The 25,770-nt window shown below is 51.3% G+C and overlaps 1 long non-coding RNA gene across 9 annotated transcripts; it reads left to right on the forward strand.

Moving 5' to 3' along the window:
* Window positions 1-1,164: 1,164 nt before the first annotated feature.
* Window positions 1,165-25,770, forward strand: LOC143438025 (uncharacterized). 9 transcript variants are annotated; one of them, XR_013107119.1, is made up of 11 exons: window positions 1,165-3,981; window positions 5,507-5,764; window positions 8,093-8,174; window positions 14,704-14,822; window positions 15,859-15,930; window positions 17,911-18,016; window positions 19,819-19,913; window positions 22,749-22,917; window positions 23,053-23,203; window positions 23,847-23,930; window positions 24,518-25,770. It is a non-coding gene; the product is annotated as an uncharacterized LOC143438025 (long non-coding RNA). The 9 variants fall into 9 exon arrangements; XR_013107122.1 differs by lacking the exon at window positions 14,704-14,822 and having other exon boundaries at window positions 1,166-3,981; XR_013107124.1 differs by lacking the exon at window positions 17,911-18,016 and having other exon boundaries at window positions 1,168-3,981; window positions 23,138-23,203.

Raw genomic sequence — 25,770 nt, forward strand, 5'->3', positions numbered from 1 at the left:
AACAAAGCTATGGGGACAGGAGAAGAGGAGAAAGACTGTCAGGTCTGTTCATGGTCTCACAGCTGTGTCAGACCCTGGGTGACAGTAGAGTTTGGTTGCACCTCTCTGTGGTCTTTGGGCCGATGGCCACCTGGGTTTACTTCACTTCTGACCTGGCTCTGGCCAGGTTGGGTCTCGGTGGGGCTGCTCAGTCCTGGTGGCCTCTGTTCTTCCCTTTAACCTCGATGATTTAAGATAAAGCTTAGGTCTGGTAGGATTACATACTTGGGTGTTGGGGGGGGTGTCCCCAAGTCCCAGGATAGAGGCACCAGAAGAGACAAAGTCACACTGTCCAGGGAGAGTTGGGTGGGGGCTGCTACTGAGTCACTGTTTGCTACTCAGTGTATAAGTCAGTAATCCCAGGCACCTCGTCCCCCCATCTCTGGCTCTCCCAGCTGTGGCTCAGAATCCATAGCTCTCTGGCTGTTGGGTGGGGTTCTCAAGCTTGTCCCCAGCCTCCCCAGGCGGGCCCCCACTGGAAGGAGAGTGGGTGTCCCTGCCAGCCAGGGCCGCCGCCCGCTGAGCAGTAAGTGCCACTGTGTTCTCTGAGGCAGAGCTGCCTTCTTGGCAGCAGGTGGGCGGGCGAGGCTGCCCTGCTGGGACCCGACCAGCTGTTCTCATGAATGAATCTGAGTAAATTAACAAACACACAACACAAACCTGTCACTTGGCTCATTCTTGATGACTCTAAGTGCTGGGCTGGGCTGCCCCACACGAGTAAGCTGGGATAGCCTAGGGGAGGCTCAGCATGATACCCCTCTCCTTGGAGCACCCCAGCTCTTGCCCAGAACCTGTCTGCTCCTCCTCCTCAGCCTGTCCTTTGAGGGTGGGGCAGGCTACCCTCTTTGGATCAAATCTTTGTCCAGAGCCCTAGCTCTCCTTGGGACCCCATGCACCTAGTAGATGAAGCCTCAAGTTCTTGCTGCAGCTGCCTCTTGCAGAGTCCCCACATCCTAGGTCCTGCCTCACTGTCATCTCTATATCACAATACGTGTATTAGCCACCCCCCCCCCCCGTCCCACACACACCGAGACAGGGTTTCTCTGTGTAGGCTTGGCTGACCTGGATTTCACTCTGTAGACCAGGCTGGCCTCAAACCCACACAGATCCATCTGTCTCTGCCTCACGAGTGCTGGGATTAAGGGGGTGCAGCACCACTGCCCGGTAGTTCTAGTCTCTTCTGCTGGAAGCTGTTGCAGACCGTAGGAGCCACCAGTGAGCTGGCTAGCTGTCCTTTCTTCCCACATCCCTCATCCTGGATGATGATCGAAGCTTGTCAATGAATGCTCGGTGCAGTGGTTTGACCTATGTCCCAGGGTTGGGGTGGGAATTATCATTGTTTCCTGAAAGAAATGGAGAGGCAGGGGTTCCAGGGACCTCCCCAATCACAGAGCTAAAGAACTGAACCCGGATCTCCTTCTTGGGGTTCATAGGATATGGCACAAGGTACTGCCCATCATGGACACCTTTGTGTCTACAAGCCCCTTCCAGTGCTGCCAGCACAGGTGTCAAAGCCAGTCCAGGTCATCATGCAGTGTCCTAGCCAAGGTCATGGCCAGTCTTCTTGTTGGGCCTCATCATTGAGTCCATCCTACTTAGATGTTTCAGGGCACTTTCTCCATCCTGGCATGGTGGGCAGAGTGGGAGCTGAGGCAGTGAGTTCCTGACCTTGAGTGGACGGAACCTCTCAGGAAGCAATGTGGATGCCTCGCTGAGCCTCTGTTAGGTGTTCCCAAGTGGTTTCTCAGCTCTCCCCACAGGGACAGGCACTTGGGCTGCCCCCGAGTGCAGATGAAAACAAAACCAAACCAAACCGAACCAGAGGGTCAGAGATGTGTCACCTGTGTCTTCGGCTAGGAACGGAGCAGAGGAAGGGGTGGTGTGGGCCAGCCAGGAAGGGTACAGGTTTGTATAGCCAAATTTGGTTGCCTTTGAGCATGTCCACACATCTGGTCCCTCTCTATGGGCAGAATCATCCTTCACCCAAGATCAGGCTGGGTTCAGTAAAGGACTCCAGGCCCAGAAAGTGGCAGTACCCACAGGACAGGGCAGCTCCCTCTGTGAGCCCATCCCCAGACGGTCCCTTTGTAAACTCACCCATAGATTTTTCTCATGGATAACAGGCTGACAAACCTAGGGGCAGGCTTAGAACTGGGTATTGAAGCCCCTCTCTGATTATAAAGGCTCAGCTGATCTGGGCACGGAAGTGTATGCCTGCCATCCCAGCATTCTTGAGGCTGAGGCAGGAGAATCTTCAGTTCAAGGAAAGCTTGGGTTACCTATGAAGAACCTGCCTCAATCTTCCTCACCAAAGAAAGAAATATCTAGAGAATACAGAAGTATTCCAAGGGCTGGCAAGAGGGCTCAGCTGCTGAAGGTACTTGCGGTGTATGCCTGACAACCTGAGTTTGATCCCAGGGCCCCGTGTGCTGACAGGAGAGAAGACACTCCTCCTGCAAGTTGTCCTCTGACCCCCACGCATGTGCTAGGGCACCAGCATACCCCTTACCCCCCGCAATGAAGACATTTTTTAAAAGAAGAAAAGTATAACGAAGCAAATTGCTCTTCCGGGCAATCTGTGGTTGCGACAGTCCCAGAATGTTTCAGAATGGAGGGAACCGGTCTTGAATGAGGTCCTGGGGTACATGGGATGGGGGACGATCCTTCCCTAGAAGCCCTGGTCTAGCAAACTAAAGCCCTCACTGGGTCTTGAACAGAACATCCTTGGCCACCAGGACTCAGTTTCCCTCTCAGAGGCTACCCAGAGTCTAAAGTTATAAGAATATGTCAAGAATAGAACAAACACTCACTAAATGATGCTGATTACCTTACTATAACCAACTTTTATTTTTAAATATTCATTCACTCACTCATTCACTCACTCACTCATTCATTCATATATGTGGGCAAATGCAAGCCATAGCTTATGGATGGAAATCAGAGGACAGCATATAGGAATTGGTTCTCTCCTTCCACCATGTGGGTCCCAGGGATCAAACTCAGTTCTTCAGGCTTGGTGGCAAGTGCCTTTACCCACAGAGCCCTGTCAGTGGCTCTGTGATGGTGACTTAGAAATGTCCCCTAAAGTTCCGAGGTGTGTGTGTGTGTGTGTGTGTGTGTGTGTGTGTGTGTGTGTGTGTCTGGGACTCTTGTCACTGGAGGTCATGAGGCCATCTTCTGCTTGGGAAAACATACCCTCCACCCCTGTCAGTCCTTGGAGCTTTTGTCTTTACTACCACTTTGGGGACTGGTCTCGTATCCTCATTAGAAGTGGTCGTGGATTTATGGGGGGGTTGGAGAAGGGTTCTGGCTGGGCTGGTGGGAACCCTAGGCCCAGACAGAACCCAACAAACTGCCCTCAGGAAGCTTGGGCTCTGGTCCTTGTCACCTGTGAGTGTCCATAGCAACTGTGATAAACAGGTAAGGTGCCCTTCCAGTGTGTATCAGATGCCTGAGAGCCTGGCTTCTGGGATACAGCTTGAGAAAACCTGGTCCCTTGAGCCCCAGGCATTCGTGGTCCACCTCAGACACCGTCAGTTCCTGGATAGGGTGGCGGGATGCTCCGGCCCTCGTCCTGCATGCACGCCAGTCCTGCATGCACGCCAGCACCCGCTCACTAACCCAGCTCTGGCTTTTTCAGCCGCAATTGCCTTCCTCTGTGATGACCCGCCTTTGGCTTTCAGTCCCTCCCTGCCCAGGCCTCCAGAAGAAGCACCCTGAAACTCTCTCCCAAGTCATCGAGCCTTTCCCAAGGGACCAGGGAAGGCCCCGGAGTCCTATCTGACTGCCCATCGGGCTGCGGGATCTCTCCCTGGCTGTTCAGCGGAGCCATCTGCCGCCAGGACTGCGAGTCTCCCGGCAGAAGCTGCCGTGACAAGTCCTGGCTATGTCACCGCAGTTATCAACAGAACGCCACATCTGCCTACCCTGACACCAACAATGGTAGGCCATTTAGTCAGTTCCCCCTCCCCTGGCCACGGACAACAGCTTCCCGTATTATATTTTTTTACTCAATTAGCACTATCGTCCTTCCGAAATGGAGGCCAATTTTCCCATAATGACATCATTGTTAGGGAAGTGGCGGCGGGGCTGGGCTGTCACCCGGTTGCTGGAGACAGGTCCGTCTCTCTCCACTAACCCTGACAGGGAAGGGACGGGGCCTGGGTGGGAAGGGAAGGGGCGGCCTATCCTCGGCCACCCCGTCACCTCCGACCACAGACATTGTTTCCGACAGTTCTCAGGAGCAGTGTGGCGGAAAATTGAGTCCAGATTCATTAGGGTTGCCAGTGTGCCGCTCAAGTCAGTTAAATTGATACATTTCCTAACGAAATTGAAGTGCTTTGTGCTGCCAGCGGAAAGCCGGGTGACCCGCCTCGGCCCGCTGAGCAGCCGAACGCGCTGACGGATCCATTAGGCGGCCCAGCCCCGGCCCTCTCCCTCCGTTCCCGGCCTCGGCGCTGTAAATCTCAGCCAATTTCAGCCCTAATCATCATTATAAACGCTTCCTCCCTTCCTCCCAATGCCCCTGCCCGCGCCTCCGCCTCCATCACACACACAGTCCCTGGTGTCACCAAGCCTTGAAAGCTTGCAGGGTCAGCAGACCCCGTCTTGGCGGGACGGGGGGTTCCCAGACCCCTACACCCACCGAACGACTCCCAATGGGAGGAGGGACTCGTTCCATAGGTAGCGGGCCCATTCTACAGATGGGGCAACTGAGGTAGGGGATAGGAGAGTGGGAAGGGGTACTGTGCTTGTCTGGCATTCCTGAAGCCTGGGGTTGGTTGAATCTCTGCAACAAATAAATTGAGTGTGGTGATGTGTGCTTGTAGTCTCAGCACCCCAGAGATGGAGACAGGACAATCAGATGTCCAATATCACCCTTAGCTATATAGTGAGTGTGAGGCCAACCCAGGCTATACAAGCTCCTGTCTAAACAAACAAACAAAAAGCAAAAATAAGAAAAAAAAAATTTTTTTTTAAAAGAACACAGCCTGTTTTTGTTTGTTGAGACAACTTTGTAGTTCTGGCTGCTTGAAACTCACTACGTAGATCAGGCTAGCCCCGAGCTCTCAGTATTCTCCTGCCTCTGCCTTCCAAGTGCTGGGATTAAAGGCATTGGCCACTATCAGTCCCAAATTTTTAATGGAAATATGCTGAGACAGTCTATACATGTCAGGTGGACATTTTTCAGAAAGCCACACCCAGAGACAGGGATAGAACATTCTAGAATGCCCTTGATTTTCCTCCCCAGGTCAATGTACTCCAAGAGGGTAACTTGTTCCAAAACTTTTATCAGTTGTTATTGGTTTTTTTTGTTTGTTTTTGAAACAGGGTCTCATTAGGTAACCCAAGCTGGCCTTGAACTCATGGCAATCCTCCTGCCTCACCTTTCTGAGTACTGGGTTATAGTTGCACCAGCACACTCAGCTATCACTTCATTTTGTCATTGCTTTGTTTATTTTGCAAGGCTGAGGATGGACCCAACATCTCTTCATCACAGACACAAGCTCTCCTTCTAAGCTCCACCCCCAGCCCTGTCACTCATTGTCCCGGCCTTCTTTGGTTTGGATTGCAAGGCTGAAATGTAGAATCTATGAGACTCCCATGTTCTGGGTGCTGTCACCACAGCCAGTCCATTTTCACTGCCGTGTGGTACTTCGTCACGTTCCTGTACTGAAGTCTGCCCACCTCCATCCTCCCTTGTCACTTTCAGGCCGAAGTTGTGGTGAGTAATTCCGTGGCTGATGGGTCTTCTGAGTCTTGGCATTTATTTTTCCCTCTGCTCTATCTCCCCAATTCCTCCATCTCTGCCAAAGAGCTGGCCTCCTTGACCTTCCAATCCCTCCTCCCCTCACCTTTTCTCTTCACCTCCCTCCCCTCCTCCTCCTCCCCTCCTCCTCTTCTTTTTTGCTTCCTCCTTCCTCTCATTTCTCCTACCTCTTCTTCCTCTTTCTTGTCCACAAAATTGAACAGGAAATTCTATACCACGAGGTATAGATGGACAGGTAGGAGGTGGGACTTCTCCTGTAGGGGATTTACACCTTTTTGAAGTCCCTAAAACAGAGCCACACTGTGGCATCAGCACACCATCAGGAGACTCCAGAGAGTCATCCCACATGGTGGCTACAGACCCCTGAGCTGTGGAAGGTAGCCACGGGACTGTAACTTACACGTAAAATACATACCAGTCACTACCAACTGGGTTGATATTTTTACATGGATTATATCTTTAAGTAATATTTTGGATCCATTATGATAAATTATTATTAAACAAGATGTTTGCATCAACCTCACCTACTTATTTGTAAAGAGTGATTTATTGTATTTTGTCTGTGTGTTTGCCTGCATGAATATCTGTGCACCACATGTGTGCAGTACCCACAGAGGCCAGAAGAGGGCATCAGATCTGTGGGAATTGGAGTTACAGGCATGTGTACATGTGTGTGTGTATGTGTGTGTAGAACCAAACCCCTATCCTCAGCAACAGCAGCAAGTACTCTTAACCACTGACCTGTCTCTCCAGCCCCTTATCTGTCTGTCTGTCTGTCTGTCTGTCTGTCTGTCTGTCTGTCTATCTATCTATCTATCTATCTATCCATCTATAATATGTGTGGTGTTTGCATGTGTGTATGTGTGTATGGCTGGGTGTGCATGAAGATGTGGAGGTGAGAGTGTCATTGAGTCTCTTCCTCAAGCATTTTGCACTTTAGTTTTAGAGACGAGGCCTCTCATTGGAGCACTTCACTCTAGCTGGGCGGGCTGGTCAGTGAGCCCCAGGGTTCTCTGTTCCCTAGAAATGGGGTTACAGGAGAGCATTGCCCAATAGAGATTATTATATAGTACTGAGGATCCAGACTGAGGGCCTTATATTTGTGTGGTAAGTATTTACACACTGATCTGTCCCCCAGCTCTCTAAAACTGTTTCTATTTAAAAAAATAAAAGAAACAAAACTGAAATCAAGTTCCCTTCACATAAAATTTGGCATCTTAAAGTGTATACTGTGGCTTGGGACATAAATTAGCAGTAGAGCACTTGCTTAGAATCCCCCAGTGAGGGGCTGGGGGTGTGGCTCAGTAGTAGAGCCCCTGCCTAGAATCCCCCAGTGAGGGGCTGGGGGTGTGGCTCAGTGGTAGAGCAATTGCCTAGAATCCCCCAGTGAGGGGCTGGGGGCGTGGCTCAGTGGTAGAGCCCCTGCCTAGAATCCCCCAGTGAGGGGCTGGGGGCGTTGCTCAGTGGTAGAGCACCTGCCTAGAATCCCCCAGTGAGGGGCTGGGGTGTGGCTCAGTGGTAGAGCCCCTGCCTAGAATCCCCCAGTGAGGGGCTGGGGTGTGGCTCAGTGGTAGAGCACCTGCCTAGTTTTCAGTATGCCTTAGGCTCAATCCCTAGTATCACACACAAACAAATGAAGAAAATAAAACCGAAGAGCAAAACATCACTGTATAAAACACACTCCACCGTGCATGCACCTCTGTCAAGTTCCCCCATCATTCCTCAGTCTTTCTCTCTGCTCCCTCTGTCCTCTGGTGGTTCCAGGGTCACATCCTGAGCAAAGCAAAGAACCAGGGGAGCTTAGCACAGAGAGACAAGCCACCATTCTTTGAAGGATTGAGGTGGCCTCGGGAAAGTGTGGGCCTGGAGACCCCAGGACTCTATGGGAGCAGAATACAGGTGGTACAGGAATGGGAAGAACCCTTCCTACTGGGGCCCATGTGCCAACATCCTGACATGGCCAGGGAGATGGGCACCAGGGCCTGGAGGCTGTGACTTCACATGCCATCTGAGGACAGGAGAGGAGCTGTCTCACCTCTGAACCTGGAAGTTTGGGGAGACTTCAGGCTGACACTTCTCTCTCTCTCTCAATTTCTCTCTCTCTCTCTCTCTCTCTCTCTCTCTCTCTCTCTCTCTCTCTCTCTTTCATTGCATCTCTCATCTCTCTCTTTCTTCCCTCTCCAAGAAGGCTATCTCTACATAACCATGGTTTTCCTAGAATTCACTCTGTAGACTAGGCTGGCCTTGAACTCACAGAGATCCATCTGTCTCCTCTCCCCCCAGATTAAAGGCGTATGCCCCTATGAGGAGCACACACTGTTCAGTCTCAACCAGCTCATCCGTGGGACTGAGCTTCGTGTGTTTGGTGAGTAGTTCTGTTTTCCTGGGACCGTGTAGCTGTCAGGCCTGGTGCTCTTGACCCTCTCAACATGCCTGGCATAGCCCAGCCCTCAGCAGCCAGGCATTGGCCTGGGGACAGCACAGGCCAGGCCTGCCTTAAGATAGCAAGGAACCACCTCGGGGAAGTAAGGTGTCCCTCTCAGGCTCTGTCTGGGACTCAGTTTATCTGTTTAAGAGAGTCCTGGAGCCCTAGAACTGAACAAGATGGTATTCCAGCTGTGGGGAACCTTTGGGGACTGTAGTGTCTCCGCTTAATTTCAAGGCATGGACAGTTGACCCTTAAATGCACCAAAGCTGTGAAACTCAGGGTAGGGTGTCAGGACATAAGGGGATACAGCCTACTTTGAGGCTGCCTTAGTCTGTGTCACCTGGTCTGGGCAGATGTGGGTCTGGGCCTTAATTGAAGGCTAGCCAAACTGTTTGAAGACAGCATGTTCTGGGGTTCATGGCTGCTCCATGATCTTCAGCGACCAACTCTGTTTAGCTGTAGCTCTGTGGTCAGGGTGATTCTTGCTGGATGAAAGGGGTGAGCAATCAGGGAGGGAGCCCACAGAGTCTTTGGGGCCTGGATGGGATGAGCAACAGAATTCATGATGGGGAGGGGAGGCCCCAGAAGAACTTTAGAACTGGCTCCTCCTCCCCCTCTTTGGGTGAACATTTGTTTACATGTCTCAGGGATGTTCGGAATAGATATTTATGGTGTCAGGAAAGAGCTGGCTTAGGGTTCTGGTGGGCTGAGGAGGGAAGAGTATTTCCCCTTGAAGGGAAGCTCAAAGCTCTTAACAGATCAATAAGTGCACTCGGTCGATGGCCACAGGGCTTTAGAGGGAGGCAGGACCCTCCACCCCCATTGCCGACCTCTTCAGAGGGGTGTCTCCATGGAGACAGCAAAAGCCTGGATCCTGGTTGCCTGAGTCTTCTCAGTGGTATGATATCTCAAGCACCCCACCCCTCACTAAGGGTCTTCCAAAGTAACTGAGATGTTGGAGCCCACGCCCTGTGTCCAGTGAGGGGTGCCCAGAGTGGCCATCCCCAAAATGGCTCCAAGTCATTCATGGACACAGATGGGGTGTGGTCTGTCAGTCATTTTGGCAATTTGATTCTTTTGGTAGAAAAGGATGCTAGGTATTGAATCCAGAGCCTTTTACATGCTAGGTCAATTAATCTGCTAAGCTACACCCCAGCCCCTCACTGGGGGATTCTAGGCAGGGGCTCTACCACTGAGCCACACCCCAGCCCCTCACTGGGGGATTCTAGGCAGGGGCTCTACCACTGAGCCACACTCCCAGCCCCTCACTGGGGGATTCTAGGCAGGCGTCTGTCACTGAGTATGCCCCCAGCACTCTTTTTCCTTTTTATTTTGAGATAGGGTCTCAGTTGTGAAGGATGGACTCATTCTGTTACGTAGGCTGGCCTTTTGAATCTTTCTGACACTCCCGCTTCAGCTTTCTGAGGAGGTGGGCTGTCAGGCCTACTCCTTCTCGGAGGAAGTCTGAGTGTAGTATAAGCAGCCTCTCCAGACAGGATAAACAGAGACAACCCCGGGCACACATGTACCATCCTGTCCACTAGTTCACCAGGTTTACAGAGCTCTCTGAACCCTTGACTGAAGAATGCCCTTAGAGCTCGTGTCTTTGAACTGTGTATATAGTTCATATATTTATATGTATTTTATATTGATATGAGCATATAGTTTATATATTTGAAGTTTAGTTTTAAAAACTAAAGCAGGGTTAAGAACTTCTTCTTTATCAAGCTGGGCATAGTGACCCATGCCTTTCATCTCAGAATTTGGGAGACAGAGGCAGGAGGATCTCGGAGTTTGAAGTCAGCCTGGTCTACAGAGCAACTTTCAGGACAGTCAGAGCTACATAGTAAGACCTTGTCACAAAACAAAATGAACTTCTCTATGAAGTAGTATTCTGCATGTCGAATAACAGTTCTTCATAGTATGTGAGGGCTGAGTACTGTAACCAGCCATGCCAAAGGTGACATGCCATCCCAGTTTTAGAAGACCTCGCACAAGAAAGATGTCAGATCCAGGAAGTGGCTCATGCTAGTAACTGAGAAACTGAGGCAAAAGAATTATTGTGAGTTCGAGGTCACCCTGGGCTAGCATGAGACCCTCCCTCAGAAAAACTAAAAATTGTGCTGAAAAAAAAAAAAACTGGACTAGAGGCATGGCTCCTGGTCCTGTGTGGTAGAGCCCCTGCCTAGAATCCCCCAGTGAGGGGCTGGGGTGTGGCTCAGTGGTAGAGCCCCTGCCTAGAATCCCCCAGTGAGGGGCTGGGAGTGTGGCTCAGTGGTAGAGCCCCTGCCTAGAATCCCCCAGTGAGGGGCTGGGGGTGTGGCTCAGTGGTAGAGGTGAGGTAGTGTAGTGGCTCAGAGGTAGGTGTGAGGATGAGTTATGGCAGCAATAGCCCTGCTCTGTGAGGATGCACTAGAGAGCAGACCTGATCATCAAGGTGGATCTAGGCTCTAGATCCTGGCTCTGTGACTCTGGATCAACTGACTTTGCCCCTCTTCTGTGTTAAGGATCGGGGATTTACCAGGGTCAGTGAGGCACGTGAGCTCTGGGCAGCCCATCATCAGAGTGGGGCCTAAGTTTCCCATTCAGTCTAAGGAGAATCAAGCAATGTGGGACAGACCATGAGAGGCCACTGTCAAAGACATTGCTCATCTATCAGCAAACTGTGAAGCCCTGGGCCTGGGAAGGGATAAGTCCGTCTCCACATGCCAGGAGGCTCTATCTTTTACTCTGAAACTGGTTCAGGGTTGTAAGTTACCTGCCCAGGTGGCCTGTAAGGAGGCCATGTGGCCCTGGCTCTGCCTTCCATATGGTTCAGGACTCTATTTGCTTGGATGTTCCAGCCCTGCTGAGTCCTGCCTCCCAGCCCGGGCTGGCCTTCATGATGTCCGAGGAACCAGTAGACAGTAAAAAGCTCTGAGTAGACCTGGATTCCTCAGAATGCATGAATCAAGACCTGCCTCAACTGCATGCCTGGTTGCCCTTAATTGGCAATGGGAGCTGAATCTGACATCCATGGGGGCCCTGAAGAGGCACACTGTGCGCAATTGGCCTTCTTCATGCAGTGGGCATCTTCCCAGCTTGCCTTCTCACATGGTCAGAGTCCCATGGGTGGGTGAAAGTGACACACTGGTTGAAACATGTACAGTCTGTTGAGCAGTGTTGGGCAAGCCAGGCATAGTCACACACACATGCATACACACATGCACACATGCACATGTACACACACACATACACACACATACACACACATACACACACATACACACACATACACACAGGCACACAAATGCACACACACAAACACACGCACACACACATTCATACACTCACATATACACATGCACACACACATGTACACACACAGACACACACATGCACACACATATACACACATGCACACATATGCACAAACCACATACACACATGTACCCATACACACACATACACACATGCACACATACATACATATATACATACATACATACATACCCGCACACACACACACACATGCACCTGTCATACTAGCATGGGGAAGGCTCTGCAACAGAAGGGTCCTGAGTTCAAGGCAAGCCTGGGCTACCCGATTGGACCGTGTTTCAAAGCATCTTAGACAGACCTTGACCTGCTCATCCCCTGTACCCGGGAATCTGAGATAGGAGGATGGGAAATCAATGTTCCAACTTGTATCTCGTCTCAAATAACCGAAGGTTGAAGGTGATGTTCAGTCCTAGAACACTTGCCAAGCATGCCCAAGGCTCCATATTTTATCCCCAACAACACTTTTAAAAAGAAAGGGAGGGAGGAAAGGGGAAAAATAAAAGTGTGGAAGAGGGAAAACCGGCAGGTTCCTAAGGTCGTCAGCAGGCGTCTGAGGTGTTTCAGGGTCAGCAGCCTGCACTGGCTGGCCACTAGCAAGAACTCAAGCCATAGTTACATGTGATCAGGTCTCCTTCCTACGTAGCTGACGTATAGGTTGTCCTGATGAACACCTACTGTGTGCTGGCTACTACTCATCTTGAGATAGACATTTCTCTTGTCCCCACTTCACATGTGGATAGATTGAGGCTTGGCAGTTCCCGTGTGCCAAGCTGACTCTTTTTCTAGGCCTTTGATGGGGCCAACATCACTAGTCATGTTCTCTCTCTCTCTCTCTCTCTCTCTCTCTCTCTCTCTCTCTCTCTCCCTCCCTCCCTCCCTCCCACTTCTTCACTCTGCCCCACTGAAGTAGTGTGCTTAGTCATGGGGACTCAGTAGTACCTGCCCAGCAGCCTCATGCCAGGGAGCCTGGCTTCCGAGAAGCCCAGAGGAGCCACAGTTTGTGTCAGTTGCTTACCCTGGAGATGCCCACAGACGCTGACCCACTGTCTTTCTGCCAGGGCAGCTTGGGCATGGTGGGAGCTCTCTACCCCTGGTCTGGCCGGGCTAATTGAATACTCCCCACTGTGGCCACACAGCAGGGCAACATAGGAATGTGAGAAGTTCTAGGTCACACAGCCCCAAGACCCAGTCATGTTTGGAGGCCAAGGTGTCCCTCCATATCCTACATACCAAGCTGGCCGGGACCCTCTCATCTTGGAGCTGCAGCGGATCTAGCAGGAAGGATGTCACCTCCCTAGCCTGGCAGGGCTGGTGGCAAGTCCTCATCCTGGGTCTTCAGTGCCCTCAGGAGGTTGGGCTTCCAGGCAGCTCCTGCTCCATTCGTAAGCCAAACGTACCCAAGGATGTCCTCCCACCAGTGTTAGTGGCACCCATGCTTGTTAAGACACTAAACCAGCAGATTGGCTAAGAGTAGGCCAGGGCCAGGGCACGAGCCCCATTAATTCCATCTCTGGTTTAATTAACCTTAATATCATCCTGATTCTCTCTGACACCTAGAAGGCTCAGGCCAGTGCCTGGGTACCCAACACCCTGCGTGCTCCTCCCAGTAGACCCATTGTACCCCTCAAAACACCCAAGACTCCACATGGAAACAGGCAATCCAAGTAGCTAGCTACATGTCTTCAGCTTTTTTTTTTTTTTTTTTTTTTTTTTCTATTTTGAATTCTGGTAACTGACAATTTAACCTAAAAATCTTCTGTGTTTCCAGCTTGTACAGTGGTAAATAGAGATTGACAGTTTATTTTCGAGTTCCCCCGGCTGGAGGGGAGGGCAGCTAGGCGGCGGGGGAAACCCATTTGAAAGAAATACTTGCGGGTCCCTGACAGACTCCAGACCGGGCCGTCGTCGCCCGCCTTGGCAATCTGAGGGACCTGTCACACTGCGTGATCGGTCTTTTTACAAACACAAACGCCGCTGATTTCTTATCAAATGTAAAACCGGCCCGGCTCTTTCTTAAACGGTTACCGCGAGCATGAAATTGACATTGTGAATCACGAGTGACAAGGGGCTGTCTGGACTGTAATTGATCCGTGCTTAGGAGGAGGCTGGGCCAGCCCCAAGCCCTCCCCAGACCCCTGAGCCCCCAGGCTGAGCCCCAACCTCAGATCTCTGTCAATGGGAGAAAACCAAGAAAACCTGTGATTCATATCCAGGGCAGTTTTTTTTTTTTTTTTTTTTTTTCCACATCTGCGATTCTCCGGAGGTGTCAATTCCAATTTCCACGGTCTCATCATTACCTACATCAAATGGCTGTAATTGGTGGCTACAGAAATTTATCCTCCAAAAGGGGGGAGAAAGAGAGAGAAAGAGAGAGAGAGAGAGAGAGAGAGAGAGAGAGAGAGAGAGAGAGAGAGATGTCGAGATGGGGAAAGGATGTTTCAAATGACATTTTTGAAGGCTGCAGTACCACCCTCGAGGTTGGCAGGGAAGAGAAGGAAATGAGGTGTGCCCGGCTTTGAACAGGGTTCTGTGGAGCTGTGGGTGTCACAGAATGTCCACTGTTGTGGGACAGCAATGCTGTCACAGTGATGGCTGGCAACCCTGGAGATCATCTCCTTGACATCTACAGTTTGCACAGCTGGAGAGTGTAGATTTCTAGGCACCAATCAAAGGAAGCCACTCTCTAGTTATGGCCACTTTACAGAAAGGGAAACTGAGGCCCAGAGAATGACCTCCCAGCAATTTAGGGCCTCTGTCTTTAAGACTTTGCCACTCCAGAGCCTATGTCCCATGTACCCTATGTGCTCTGTCTGCTAGGAGGGCTGTGCTGTGCTGGGTATGAAACCTGAATTTGTTTTTCAAGTTGTAGGAAAGGGCTGAGGGCATCAGTCTCATTCTGTTTCCCTGAAGCACTGGCTACCATCACCCTGGCCAGGAGGGACCGACAGGAGGCCAGACTCACCTTCCAGCCTCGTCTAGCCTACTTTGACTGCAAATCCCAGTGCCAAGCGGTGCCCACGCTCACATCCCCTGGGTCCCCGGGTCCCGTCCAGCAGCTCCCTGGATGAATGTATTTATGTCTGTTTTTTTTTCCATTTGAATTTTTTCTGACTGATGAAACGATGATGGGAAATTACACACGCAGCAACCGTGCCCGCAGCAACCTCTCCGGCTCACAAGGCAAGCCACGCCACCAGGCACTGTGCCAGCTCTCCAAGCTTCTCACAGACAGGCAAAGTCACAGGAGCACCCCCACTTCTTCAGGTGGGGGACAGAGGCACAAACCTCCCCCTTTCCACAGCACTGTGAAGACTGAGACCATCCGATGCTTCCCTAAAAATCCATTACGCTGTGCTTTGGCCAGAGGTTTTCAGGTCTCTAACACCAAGTATCCAGTTCCTCCAGACAGCTTGGCTTTCTCTCCCACTGTCGCTGTAGATACATTAAAATGGAGCCTGTTCTTTTTACCTTAGTATCTCAGCTAAATCATAGTGGGTTTTGTTATTGTTATTGTGGGTTTTTTGGGGTTTTGTTTGTTTGTTTGTTTTGAGACAGGACCTCTCTGAATCTCTGGCTGTCCTGGACCTTGCTATGTAGTCCAGGCTGGTTTTGAACTCCCAGAGATTTACCAATCTGTGCCACTGCAGTGCTGGGATTAAAGGTGTGTGCCACCACTCCTGGCATGTATTTTATCCCCCTGCTTTGGTTTGCTTTGCTTTTTTTCAGTTGAGACAAGATCTCATGTATCCTAGGCTAGCCTCAAACATGTTATGTGGCTAAGGATGACAACAAACCCCTTACTTTCTTGCCAGCCCCATTAAAGAGCTGAGATTACAGGTATGCACCACATGTATTTTGTGGTCCCAGGGTTTCATGCATGCTCTCTACCAACTCAGCCACACTCCCAGCCTCCACAGTCTGCTTTTAACCATGGTGTGGACCTCTGTACCTCTTCCTCAGAGCAGAACTTCAGTAAGTGTCCTAAATCCCTCTGACATGGGCATCTGAGTAGGTACAATGGTTTGTGTGGGGTGGGAGCATCACCAGGGGAGGTGGCACCCTGCCACCTTCTCACCATTTCCTCAGTGCCCTGCCCAGGGATTCTATAGGTATCTCAAGAGGGTGAGTGGGTTCTTGACAAGACAGACTTTTTATGTTGGTGGCTGGTGATGATGTGGAAGGCTCTGGGAGGGGTGGAGAGGTGGCATGAGTCAGGGCAGCTCTCAAGAGACTGTGTCAGGAACCAAACAAGAGATTATTTAGCTCAGGGTCAGCAAATGTGTTTCACTTCTTTTGCCAGGTTTGATTGACATCAACTTTCTGGAGTGATGTGTTAAGAAGGACTCTGAGGGCTGGAAAGATAATTCAGCAGGTAAGTGTTCACTGTGCAAGCACAAGGACCCAAGTTCAAATCCCGAGCAATCACATAAACAGCCATGCACACACCTATAACCCCACTACTGTAGATGGGGTTGAGAAGCCAAGAGAGTCATTGAGATTTGCCGGCTGCCAGCCTCGCTCCAGGTTCAGTGAGAGACACTGACCAAAGGGGATACAGTGGAGAGTGACAGAGCAGAACCCCCTCTGTCCCCTTCTGGCCTCTGCTGTCTGTGAGAAAGGGACAAGACAGATAGGTGCTTCCACTGCTGACACTGTCATTCCATCTCTGGAGTCAAGAGTCAAGGGTCAGGGGTCAGGCTGCATTGCAGCTCCACCATCAAAATGTTTGCCCGTTGGCTGCTCGTAGAAGTCTCTCTTGTAAGTAGAGGGCCTGAGAGCTCCGTGTTTCTCAAAGGCTTGGAATAGAAACCAAGCAGGCTCAAGGAGGGAAGCTGAGTCTGTGGTCCTGGGGCAGCAGAGAGATACCATACCTGTGTTATGAGTCCAACCCAGAGTCGAGGGCAGAGCTGAGAACAGGGGACTACTGGATCAGGTGACATCTCAGACGGAGGCTTATGTGGCCAACTCCCAGGGCCACAGGAGTGAAGAGATCATTACTGTGTGTCTCTCAGCCTTGGGCCAAGGACACTTCCAGAGGGTGGGGTAGAGGGTAGGGGACTGAGTCCCATGGAGTCAAAGTCAGTAAGAGATTAGTCTTTCTTGTATCCTCTTTGTGTGGCTCCATCCCCTGGGAAGACAACCCCCACCCCCCCCACACACACACAAAAGGTCAGAGGGCTCCGTTGCCCTGCCCAGGATGGCGGCTACCTTCCTAGCCCAGACCCTGAAAGGATGAGGAGCTGATGTCTCCTCATCCCACCACAGAGCTCCCTGGGGTGGGACAGGCTGGGCTGGCATCTCTGAGTGAGTGGGAAAAGGGGGGGCAGCCAAAACTTTAAGGTATATGAACTGTGAAATTAAATGGAAATACTCAAATAAGGAATGGCATGGCAACACAAGCAAAGATGTTTACCAGGCCTTGAAGTTAAATACAGATTTTTTCATAAACCCCAAACACAAGAGGCAATAAAGTTCTGTGGAATGTTAAATATAATTTACAGTGGAAAAAAAAATGTTCCTTGCTGTCATAAACCCTCTAGAGGCATGTCACTTTGGGTTCCCGGGAAGCTGGGTTCTGCTGCCCTACTCTCTGCCTAACTTGGGTTTGCTGGACACGATTACCTCCAATAGAGAAGTAGTGCTCTGGGGACCCCACCTGCAATCAGGTTGGCCTCAGCCTGGCTGTCATTGCCTCTTCCATGAGTAGCAGGTATCACCATGATCCCTGGGAGGTTGAGAGGGTAGGGGACACAGAGGAGGGTGGTGACTGAGGAGTCCTGGTCCCTTCCAGCCTTGGCCCTGGTTGGTCATTTCCACTGTAGTGAGATCTTCTCCACTGTGATCTTCCTGGGACAGTAGCTTCCCCTCTGATAAGGACTTTGACTGAGTCTCATCAGGCTTGGATTGGGGACAAAGGGAGTTGTTTAGAACACAGCCTTCCTCCAGGCTGTGGGTAGAGGTGGCTTTCCAATCTCCCAAGGCTCTATGGGGACCAGCCATGGTGAGCGTTCTCATGGGAGGAAATCCAACTGGGACAGTAGCCTCACAGGTGAGAGGCACATTGTGTGTGTGTGTGTGTGTGTGTGTGTGTGTGTGTGTGTGTGTGTCCACAGAGGGGGATGTATCTGATAAGTACTGGGCCAGACACTCTTAAGTGCTCGTGTTAATAAGTGAGAATGTAAGCATGCGTGTGTGTCTCTTGCAGGGCCATGTGGGGTCAGTGCACATGCTCAGGTAGCCCTGGACTATAGTCCCTGAACTATAGTGGCCTCTGATGTCCTGGGGAGTGTCACCACAAAAGGAGATCATTCTGCATTGCAGATGAATACCTAAGTCTTCCTTCTTGTGACAGGGCTGGAGCGCAGGAGAGGTGCTGGGGTGCCTGGACTAAAGCACCCTAATCTGGGTCATCCTGAAACCCTGTTCCCTGCCACCTAGACACTGGGGCTACAGAAGAGGTGACAAGAAGAGACTCACAGAGTGGATGAGCCCCCCCCCCCCGTGTGACCTAACAGAAGTCCAGCCCTAGGCTTATGAGCCTCCGAGAGAGAGAGAGAGAGAGAGAGAGAGAGAGAGAGAGAGAGAGACAGAGAGACAGAGAGACAGAGAGACAGAGAGAGAGACAGAGAGAGAGACAGAGAGAGAGACAGAGAGAGAGAGAGAGAGAGAGAGAGAGAGACAGCGAGAGACAGAGAGAGAGCGAGAGAGACAGAGAGAGAGAGAGAGCAGATGGGACTCACACACCCTCTTCCCCACATGGTGTAGAGTTCCAGACCCTGCTGCTGGGATCTGGGGACCCAGAGTACCAGGTGTGGCCCCTTCTTGAGGTGGGGGTGGTACTCTCATCTTGAGGGATAGCAGGGAAGCAGCCACAACAGCCAGGGTCTGTGTGGCCAATCGATTTCTGTCCTCATCAGCTGGGCATCAGGGGAGGGGGCTGGCCAAAGATGGGCCACCTGGGTCCCAGGGCCTCGGGGTTCTCTTGGGATAGTGCGGTTGGAGCAATGGGGAGGTGGTCCCCCCGCCCCTCCTGCTGCTTCTCCCAGGGCTCTTGTCACCTGGTGGCTCCTCAGCAAGTACATTTCCACATCCCCAGTCTTCCTAATTTATGCGCCTTGGTGGTGGTGGGGTGGGGGCAGTATTTTCTTTAAAAACAAGATGGCTGTGAGAAAGGCACAGTGGCCGGAACCACTGGCTAGTTAGCGCTAAAGACTTGAGCTGCAGGCACGCAGCTGCAGAACAAAAAACAAACAAGCCACACGCAGTGCAGCGACTCGGTGAGGGGCCCTCATGCTTGAGGGCGGGGTGGGGGGGGGAAAGAGTTCTGGGGACATAGCGACCCTAGGAGGGCACTACAGCAGGCAAGCTTCACACCCTCCAAGGGTGTGAGAGCCTCTGGCAAGAGAGTGAGGACTCCTCCCACTGGCAACCCTGGGAAAAGGTCCCTGGAGGAAGACAGGGGTCGGAAAGGCTTGTGGGAACCCAAATCCTGCCTAGTAATTTAAGCTTGCTGTCTCCTGTCCTGTCCCCTGGAAAGATGGGGAACAGCTGGTCACCCACAGCTTCTAATAAATCCCAGAAGTGATGGAGGAGGGATATCGCCTGGCTCAGGGATGGCCGCCCTACAGTCCCCAGACACAGACCCCCTAGAGCAAAAGCCACGGATCTTTGGGTCTGGCCCGAACCCCTGGGGTTCTGGTCCCCAGAAGAGACTGTCGCTGGCCCAGCAGCCTTTGTTTGGGGTACACCGGGCTGTGCCAGGTGGAGAGGTCGGGGGTCTGGAGGTAGGGGGACAGGCCTTGACTTCTTTGTGCAGCCAAGTTCTATGCGCTTTGTGTAGCACCGGGCGAACTTGCGCCTCCAGTCCGGGATTAGAGAAATCCGAGAGTGTTTTTTTCTGCATGCCTGCCCGCTCCCGGGCGCCCACGGCCTGCTGGGTAACTGCCTATTATCCTCTGGTTCCACTCCAGTGCCCTCCCCAATAAAACTTTTCATATCCTTATAAACGAACTCGATTGCCGTGTTATAAACATTTACACTGCACTAACAGATCATCTCCGTACATCGGAATTGGCTAAATTCCCTTTTCCAGATGAATATATTGAAGGAGATTACAGATATGATAGCTTTTCAGGCTGCTGAACCCAGAGAAATTAGTTTAGTGAGCACTTACAGGGGCTAAATTGGAACCATTAAATAGTGGATTAAATTGATGGCGTTTTCATTGTCTGTCCTTCGGTACCGCTGTAAAATCAATTAGCCGGCACCAGCCCATTCTCTCTGCACAGCGATGGTCGCCCCCTCAGGACCCCGATGCGAAACCTACCAGCAGCCGAGGAGTTTGGGGACACACCTGTGAGTTCTCGGACACAAGATAGCACTGCGGACTTCAATGGTCTCGCTAAGCATCAGGAGTCCTGGTGTCTTGATGCTCGGCAGGAGTGGTGCCCCCCGCTGCTTGTCTCCACCAGGCTCCAGCGGGACACCAGCCGCTGTTCCTCTGCAGGGTGCTTGCTGTGGTTGCGGTTGGGACTCTGTTTATGTTCCTGGGAGACCCAGTGAGGGTTTGGAGAGGAGTAAAAATCTCAAAGGTCAGAGGAGACCATGCAAAGGACACCCGGGGGAAGCGGGGGAAGCGGGGGAAGCGCGGGTCTTTTGGTGTTTGTCTCCTTGCTTTGTTTATATATTTTGAGACTGGGTCTAGCCTCAAATTCACTACATAGCCAAGGGAATAGCCATGAACTCCTGATCCTCCTGCCTCCACATCCAGAACATTGGAGTTACAGGCATCATCACACCTGGCTCTTTTAAGCTTGCTTTTTTTTTTTTTTTTTTTTTTCTAGAAGAAAAACTTTTAGTTTAAAATTTTTTTCTAATTTACTTGACATGTTTCATTTTTATTTTATATTTTTATTTTATTTTATTTATTTTTATGATTTGTTTTATATTTATTTACTGAGTTTTATTTATTTGAGATAAGATGTCTCGTAAGGAAGGTGGCCTTGAAGTTTGCTCAAAACTCACACCAGGGGCTGGGACCTGGCTTGCCCAGCACACAAGAAGGCCCAGGTTCGAGCCACAGCACTACATAAACGGGGCATGGTGCTGCAGATTGGGACACTGGACTCCTGATCCTGAGTCCTCCACCTCCTGGGTGCTGGGATAACAGGTGCCACCATGCCTATTCTTTTAAGCATGTTAAAATAATTTTTTAAAATTAAAATTTTATTACATTTACTTATTTGTTAGTTAGTTTGCTTGTTTGTGTATGCACACATGAGGAATGAGTATGTGCCACAGTGCCCTTACGGAGGTCAGAGAACAACTTTTCTCGGACCGAGGAGAATGAGGAAAACTGAGTTTTCTCCTCCCATCATGTGGGTCCCAAGGATAGAACTAAGGTTTGTCGGTCAGATTTGGCTGAAAGCACCTGTTGAGCCATCTTCCTGGAACTTCCCCCCCTACCCCTCACCCCCTGAGATAGGGTCACAGGTTGCCCAGAGTGGCCTTGAACTCACTATAAGCTAAGGACGGTAACCTTAAGCTCCAGATCCTGCTACCTCCACCCATGGAATGCTGGGATTACAGGTGCGTGCACCGCCGTGCTTGGTTTATTCGGTATTGGAGTTGGAACCCAGGGCTTTGTGCATGACTGCGCAAGCGCTCTACCCACCGACCCACGAGCTCCAGACTTTGGTGTTCATTTTGACCAAACTCAGTTTGTGATCCCTGGAGTTGCCCAACGGACCTGCAGAAGTCATTGTGTCCCTGAAAACTCAAACTCACCCCAGCCCCTGGGAAGACATCTTATTCATGCAGGAGAAGATGAGAGGTCAGAGTTCTTCTGCTCGCTCCCGACCACAGTCACTTCCCAGCCTTCTGAAGACAACTAGTTTATCCAGCCCTGGGGAAACCATGCTTTCAACTCTGTAACTAAGCTGGCCTTGAAGTCTGGTCAAAACCAGGGGCTGGGACATGGCTGAGTTGGTAGAGTGCTTGCCCAGCACACAAGAAGTCCCAGGTTTCATCTGCAGCACTACATAAATGGGGTGACGGGGGGGGGGTGGGTGGGGGGAAGAGAGACAGTGGGTGGGTGTGTATCTTGTAGGGATAGCTGCTAGGTAGCCCTCAGTGGCCAGAACTTACAGGATGCAGAGGCTTGGAGGGACCCTTAGTGACAGACGTTTTCTCAACCGTGAGCCTTCTGCGAGCACGGTGCATCTTCTGTGGCACAAGTTCTAGAACTGCTACGAAGACCCAGCTCAGCCGGCAGCTGCTCATTCAGGGTCTCTGGGCTGAGGTCTCCATCTGAAGCCTGTGGTGTGTGAGCCACGCCTTTCCACACCAGGTCCCTCAGTCTCAACAGCCCAGGACATTAACTCCTTTCGCAATAGAGATTGACAATTGTTCTAATTTGCTTTTTTGTTGTTGTTGTTTATTGTGACCAAAAGCAACTTGAGGAGGAAAGGGTTTAGTTCACTTAGCGGCTTAGAGTCTGTTAGTGAAGGAAGGCAGGAACCTGGAGGCAGGAGCTGATGCAGAGGCCATGGAGGGGTGCTGCTTACTGGCTTGCTCCTCATGGCTTGCTCAGCCTGCTTTCTTATAGAACCCAGGACCACCAAGCCCAGGGTGGCATTGTTGACAGTAGATGGCCCTTCCACATCAATCATCAATCAAGAAAATGCCCCTCAGAGGTACCCTCAGGCCAATCTGAAGGAGGCAGCTCCTCAGGTTTCCTCTTCTCAGATGACTCAAGTTTGTGTTAAGTTGACAAAAAAAAAAAAAAAAAAAAATCACCTCAGTGGTCAAGTTCATGCCAATACACCAGGGGAAACCATGTCTCCATTATAATGTAGGTATCTTCCAGTAGGTTCTCCTCCATAGGCCTGGGTTGGGCCCTGGGGTATTGAATAGGAGGATGGACAGGTAGGTGAACAGGAACACAGGGTTGCCCTACTGTGTGTGTACATACATCTGAGGCTTCCTGGAGTCTGTGAGCAAGGGTGCTGGGATAGTGGTCCCTGGAATTCAGGAATAGGCCCATTGTCTTGAAGATTTCTGAGGGTGTAATGTCCAGGTGTCATGGATGGAGCCTGGGGTGGCTGGATGCCTGCCATCTCCTTTCCTCTACAGCAGCCCCCTTCTCCTCTTCAACCCCTCCTGCCTCCCCCCAACCTGTCCTGTACCCAGGCAGGGCAGGACATCCAGTGGCTCTGTACCAGCTGTGAATGGACGAGGGCAGCTGGATCAAGATGCAGCCCCTGGAAATGGAGATTCTGCTCCTGTGAACCTGGACTGAGCTGTTGCCAGGCCCAAGCTGGCTCTTCCTCACGTTCTAGAAACCTGCCACAGAGACTAGGTGAGGAAGCAGGATCAGGGGAACTCAGCTGTCATTGTCACCAGAGCATAGGAGTGGAGGGACAATTCAGGGCAGAACCTTCCATGGGAGAATCAGGTGGGTGGCCACCCCCTAGCGGCATGTTCTTCACTTCAGGTCCTGCTGTCAAACCGGGACACCTCAGGTGACATTCAGAGACCCTCTTCCCCAGCCGTGTGCACTGCATTGATTTCTTTTTTAGAGCAATGGAGACAGCATGTGTGAGGTGCTGTGTGAGGCTCTTCAGGAAGAATGCAAACCCCTAAAGGTGAGGAGGAAGAAGACAGAGCCCGACCCAAGGGAGGGTTTTGGGCTCCCTCCTGTGGTTCCCTCTTCCTGTTCATCAGACTTAGATACCAGGCAAATTATAAGAGGTCACCCCCCCCCATCCAGGCTCCTGGCCCCCCACAGGCTCCCAGCACCTCCCTGTCTTCACCCTTCCTGACCCCTGACCCCTGATTGCTCTGAGAACTAGCAAGGCCCCAGCCCAGGCTGAGAGGTCCCTGTTCTGGTGGATTAACGCCTTTACCAAAATAAAAACACATGGTGGTTTCATGTGCGCTCAGCTGCTGGCTAGTGGTCTTCAGAAGCAGAGAAGGGGACAGGGGACAGCTCAGTGCCTGTAAGGTGGCAGATACACAAAAGGGGAAGAAGCCTTCTGGATACCCAGTTGGGGGGTGAGGTACAGGACCCAGGCCAGGGCAGGCCAGGGCAGGGTAGGGCAGGGCAGAGCAGGGCATCTGACTAGGGATTTCCCAGGTCTCTTACTGCTTTCTGTATCTCTTAGTTTTGAGGCTTAGGACTAAATGATCCTATTCCACAGGTGAAGAAACTGAGGCTCAGTGATGTTAAAGATAGACCCAGGGTCCCAGGTGACTGTACAGTTATCTGGTTATATTTTCACTCCTCAGGTGGAAGAGTTGTGTCTCAGAGAAGTGACATGCACCTGACCGAGGACACCTAGAAAACTTGATGGCAAAGGAGCCAGAATATGGGTATGGCTCCCTTCCTCCTGTCTGCCTGGCTTCTGCAGTATCTTCCCAACCATCCTCCCTCTCAGTCAGGCTATAGCCCGCTTGCTTGCCTATTCCCTGGGTTGTGTGGATAAGGTTTCTAACCAGCTAGGGGTGGGTTCTGTGAGGTCAGGTGAAGGGAGGGGAAGTGCAGGGGAGGGGCAGAAAGGCAGGTGAGAAGGTTGGTCATGGGAAGTTCTCACGGAGGGGATGGAGGGGACAGGGTGACCTAGTCCACCCCTGGCCCTCCCCATTGGGTTGCCGGCCATGACGGCTGAGTCAGGCACTCAGTGTGGCCCAGATGCCGAAGCTAAGGCTCCTCCTGGGAAGAAGTGTGGCCCTATCCTCACAGCCTGGACCCCAGGCAGGACTCAAGGATCTGGTTTCTTCTGCAGCTAGGTCTCTCCCTGTATTCTCCCTCATATTCTGGGGAGACCAGAGCTACCAGAGCAGCTGTGAAGACCCCAGGAGTCAAGGACCTAGAAGCCTGAGGTCACTGAGTGACATTGTTCTTCTGAGGCTCGGTTTCTCTTCTGTGTAATGAGTTAAGCCCCCTTTCCCCCCCCCAGGTTCTTGAGAAGAGCAGACAGGGCTGGAACCCAGGCTGGCAGAAGATGAGAAAACAAGGTGTTGCCCCTGCCATGCTTGTCACAGATGGAGTCTCATGCTCGGCCCCAGGGAACATCAGTGGCCCACAGGGAGGCTCGGGGAGGGGTGGGGACTCAGCCTTTCATCACCAGGTCCCAGTGTGTTCACTAGCCATGATGAATGGTTGTGGACTGAAAGCCAGGGAAACAGGCGCAGGCACAGAGACACAGAGGCAAGACACTTCCTCTGACTCAGCCACCTGTCCATCTGGCTGTCCATTCCTGTCCAGATCACTGTCCTTTGCTACAAAATAATGTGTGTGGGTCTTGGGGCTGCAATTAAGTCAGTAGAGTGCTTGCCTGGCATGGGTAAAACTCCAGATTCCATGCCCAGCACTGTATAAGCAAGACAAGGTGCTTCATGCCTGTAAATCATAGCACTGGGGAGGTGGCGGCAGGAGGATCAGGAGGTCAGTTCTATTCTCAGCTACATAGTGAGTTTGGAGCCAGTCTGGAATACATGACCCTGTATTTTGTTTTTTGGTTTTTGGGGTGTGTGTGTGTGTGTGTTTGTGTGTGTGTGTGTTTGTGTGTGTGTGTGTGTGTGTGTGTTCCACAGTGAAGTGTGTAAACTGAGGGGCTAGAGAGAAGATTCAGTGGTTAAGAACCCTGGCTGCTCTTCCAGTGGACCCTGGTTCAAACCGCAGCACCCACACAGCTAACAACCATCCTTAATTCTAGTCCAGGAGAGCCAGCACCCTCTTCTGGCCTCTGTGATCATAAGGCATATGCAGGGTGCACAGACATGCATTCAAGCAAAACACCCATGCACATAAAATAAAATATAAATTAGAAGAAGAAGAGGAGGAGGAGGAGAAAATGGCAAAAGAAAAAGAGAAAAGGAAGAAGAGGAAGAAAAGAAGGAAAAGGCAGAAGAGGAGGAAGAAGAGGAAAAAGGAGGAGAGGGAGAAAGAAGGAGGTGAAAAGGAAAAAGAAGAGGAGGAAGAGGAAGAGGAGGAGGAAGAAGAGGAAGAGGAGGAGGAGGCAGCTGCAGAGTGCTCCTGCAGAGGACCCAAATTAGGTTCTCAGCACCCACATCAGATAGCTCACAACTGCCTATAATTTTAGCTCCAGGGGATCTGATGCCTTCTGATGGATTCTGCCGATACTTGTGCTCATGTGCACACACCACACCCACCCCTGTGCACATAAATAAAAATAAAGACAAAAATAAA

This window comes from Arvicanthis niloticus, chromosome 24, assembly GCF_011762505.2.
Source record: "Arvicanthis niloticus isolate mArvNil1 chromosome 24, mArvNil1.pat.X, whole genome shotgun sequence".
Lineage (NCBI taxonomy): Eukaryota > Metazoa > Chordata > Mammalia > Rodentia > Muridae > Arvicanthis > Arvicanthis niloticus.